The sequence below is a fragment of the Vombatus ursinus genome, unplaced genomic scaffold (genome assembly GCF_900497805.2).
Source record: "Vombatus ursinus unplaced genomic scaffold, bare-nosed wombat genome assembly UNPS02014812.1, whole genome shotgun sequence".
Classification (NCBI taxonomy): Eukaryota; Metazoa; Chordata; class Mammalia; order Diprotodontia; family Vombatidae; genus Vombatus; species Vombatus ursinus.
Window position 1 is genome coordinate 82,072,242 of NW_020954590.1, and position 4,106 is coordinate 82,076,347.

The window sequence follows — 4,106 nt, forward strand, 5'->3', positions numbered from 1 at the left end:
GAGACCCAGAAGGGGTCCTTATGGAAGTCTGTATTTGTTCTCTATCCCCTCACACTCTTTATTTCCACAAGGGCAGGAAGAAATAGCTAATGTCTTTCACTACTCTGTTCTTTCTACTGATGAATAAAGTGGGGCCTGACCTTACCACGAAAACATGTGGCACCAAAGTTATAGGGGTAGTGTGGGTGAATGGTGTAATTTTTGACTCATTCTAGACCTGAGTCTGGGTTCTGTAGGTGGGTGGCTTTACCTTTGGTAGAACTCAGACCCTGGACAGAGCCAAGGCCCTGGGCTGCATGAGTATAAAGTTTCTTTCTCCTCAAGAGGTTGAGCCCACATCCTGGACAGAGCTGTTACAGGTGGTATATAGAGGAAGTATGGGCTCAGGCTCCTAGGATTAGGTCTGGGGTTGTTTTTTTTGGGGGGGGGAACCAGGTACAGAAGAGAACTAGTGGTTTGATAAACTTGCAATACTATTGGGAAGGAGAGGTGCAGTGGCTTTGTTTACCTAGTCCTAATAGCGCCTAGGTCTGGCCAGGTTGAAGGGAAGAAGGTAATACAGGACTATAATAATTCTGGATGGCTTGGTCTTCTGTTGTTTTTTCTAGGTCAATTACCTTGAGGGTATTTGTTTTATCCTTTCTGTTCTTTGCTGGCATTTAAAGAATTATTTTAATGTAGTAAGGGGGAGAGTAGATTTGAAAGCAATGACTCACTCTACCATCTTATCTCCTTTCAAGTGCTTTTTAAAAAGTCAACAAATAATCAGCACAGCAGGATTTTATATTTTTTCATCTTTCAGTCAATTTTGTGTCTGTAAAGATATGACCTGCTGTAGAATATCATGTGTGAAAGTCTACCAGTTACCCTGGGTGAAGAGGGCAAGAATATCACCAGATAATACCTAGACTTTTTCTTCCCAATAACTTGACTTTACTGCCCTAGCAAATCTCTTTGTTGATTAGCATATAATAAGGCGGGGGGAAGGAAGTTTTCAGCAAAACTAACCAACATATTTCAAATGTAAGACATCATATGCAATACTCATAGTCTCACACCTCTACAAAGAAATGGAGGGCAGGATGTTGTACCTTCTCATGTCTCATATTGGAACCAAATTTGAGACTTTTAAGTTTAACAGTATTCAGTTTTGAATGTTTTGGTAGTGTCGTTTTTTTCATTTGCATTATTACAGTAATTGTGTTTATTATTTTCTTGGTTTTGTTTATTAATTTTCAATAGTTGATGAAAGACCCACCATGTTCCTCTGTATTCATCAATCATAGCACTGGAGGCAGCTAAGTAGCTCAATGGTTAGAGCATGGGACTTTTGGAATCAGGAAGAATTGGGTTCAAACCCAATGTTAGCCATTTATTACTTATGTGATCTTAGGCAAAGCACTTATTCTCTCTGTATCTCAGTTTCATTATATGTAAGATAAAGATGATAATAACATTTACCTTACAAGGTTGTTGTAAAGATCAAATGAGTTAAGATATATAAAGCACTTTGTAAAACTTAAAGAGCTTTATAAAGGTGAGCTAGTATTATGTTTATAGCACAGTAAATGTCATTATATTCATGTTCCTCAATATGTTTAGCCTTTCCCCCAATCAATGGGCATCTACTTTATTGCCAGTTCTTTGCTACTATAAGTGCTGGTATAAACATCTTGTAGTATATGAGGATTTTATTTTTGTCATTGATCTCTTTGCCCATATAGCAGAGGACAGCTAGAGTCAACTTGAACTGACTCCGAATTATTAAATTTTCAATGTAAGCATTTACATCGTGGCAATTAGCTATTGCTATAAATCATGGCTTGACTTATTATTTTGTTGATTGTCAGGATGTAAGAAATAGATGGAGAAAATGTTAATAATGAATATTAAACTTAAGAGTATATCATATGTACATTTTTTTCTAGACAGTGAGTAGTTAAACATTTACCAGTGTCTCCCTGGTTACGTGCCTAAAGGTGGATTCTCTAGGTCAAAGGGTATAATCATTTTAGTCATTAATAATTTTAAATTGCTTTCCTGAATAATTGGATCAGTTCACAGCTCCACCAACAATACATCAGTGTACCACCTTTCCATAATACCTTCAATATTGACTCCTGCCATTATTTGTTATTTTTACCAATTCCCTGGGTATAAAGTAGAACTTCAGCCTTGTTTTGATTTGTATTTTATTGGGAAAGGGGTGTGGCTAATCAGGCATGTACACTGTTAACTCCGGTTCAGAGTTGGAACTATTGAGGCACTTGCTGGTAATTCAACAGTTAACAAAAAGAGGTTGACTTAAGCCATGGCATAGAAAGGATTTTTAACAAGTATAATCCAGCACTTAGTTTAGGTAAATGCAGTCCCCCTCATCTCAATATGGAAATATCTTTAGTGAACAGGGCAGTATGTGGTGACTCTCAAAGTCTTGGGATATCCACCAAGTCTAATGGGCTCTGATTCCATATGGGTGAGCCTTTTTTCCCCAGTTAAGTAAGGATGTTCAGGGAGAACCAGCACTTCTGGTATGAAGGCTTGCTGAGCCCTTTTCAGGGCTGCTTTCCACCTTTGGTGTCCACCTCTTACCCAACTCTCACCAGCAGTTCTAAGAAGCTATACAGCATGGGTGGCAGCCACATCTTGATAAGAACCATCTAGGGCAGATAGGTTAAACTAGGTTGAGGGTAACTGATATACCTCAAACCCCTTGGTAAATCAGGGGGCTGTCTACCCCAAGCATGTGAAAACTTCCCCTGGGGAAATGGGCAGTTGAAAACAATTTGTTCCATGGCCATGAAGGCAGCTAACAAAAGTGTTATGGGAATGCTTAGAGCTTGGTCAGACATTGAAAACACCAAGGTCATCCACTGTATCCTGGGACATCACCAGTTATCCTAACTTTTGGCTTGCAACTGGACTTTGATGAATCTAGAAGTGAGAGTGAGGCTAAGGACTTTGTATAGCTCTGCCTCACTTAAATCCAATTCATGCACAAGTCAAGGTCTCCACCCTGATGTCATTAATCCTCTTTGAAAACAAAGGAGGAACTACAAGTAACCAAGAAGCCAGATTAAGATGGCCTGAGCCTACCAGGAAGTTACATCAAGTGAAGCCCAATTTAAGTCTTAGCGCCTTGAGGCAATCAAGTCCTGGGAAGAGCTTCATCATCTTTCAAGGCAAAACTACCAACCTAACCCATGAGGGAGTGGCATGGAAAGGAACTCTGGTGAATAGTGATCCTATTATTGCATCTATCTTATTATTAGTGATTTGGAGCATTCTTTCTTCTATTCTTCTATTAACAACTTGGAAACAACAGGTTTCTCTGCGGGGGTTTTTTGTGAGGAATGTTTGTTCATATCCTTTGGCTACATATCTATTAGTCAATGTCTTTTTGTCACATATTTTTGCGGTCATCTATATATCTTGGATATTAGACCTTTATGAAAGACACTTGATACTTGGATTCTCCCTATTTGACCTCTTCCTTTCTTATTCTAGTTGCATTAATTTTGTTTATGTGCAAACTTTTTAACTACATGTAATCAAAATGACCAATTTTATCTTTTGTAATTGTCTCTACCCTTTTATTATTATTATTATTAAGAATTTATTCCCTACCCATAGTGGCGAAAGGTATAGGATCTGTTTCTCTTTTAGTTTTTTCATATTATTATCTTTGAAATTCAGGTCATATTTCTATTTTTTAATTTATTGCTGGATATAACATAAGCTGTTAGAAACCTCTGCCAGATTATTTTCCAGTCATCACAGCAATTCTTCTCAGATGGAAAATTCCTTGATGGCAGAGGGAAAGCAGTGACTGTCTTGAGCTCTCTCCCAAAGCCCTCCAAATACCTAAAAAAAAATGGCTCTAAACAAATTCTAAAGCAGCAGAACCCACAAAAAGACAGAGTGAAACAAATTTCCAGCCAAAGACAGCTTGGATGATCGGAAAGGTATATCGCACCGGGCAGGGAGAGGAGCCCAGTTTGGTGTGGGCACTCGGGCCCCAGTGACCCTGGAGCAGGCCTCAGAGGACTGAATCGCAGACAGCTGTGGTGGTTTCCAGACTTCTCAACCCCTGAATGCCAAAGACA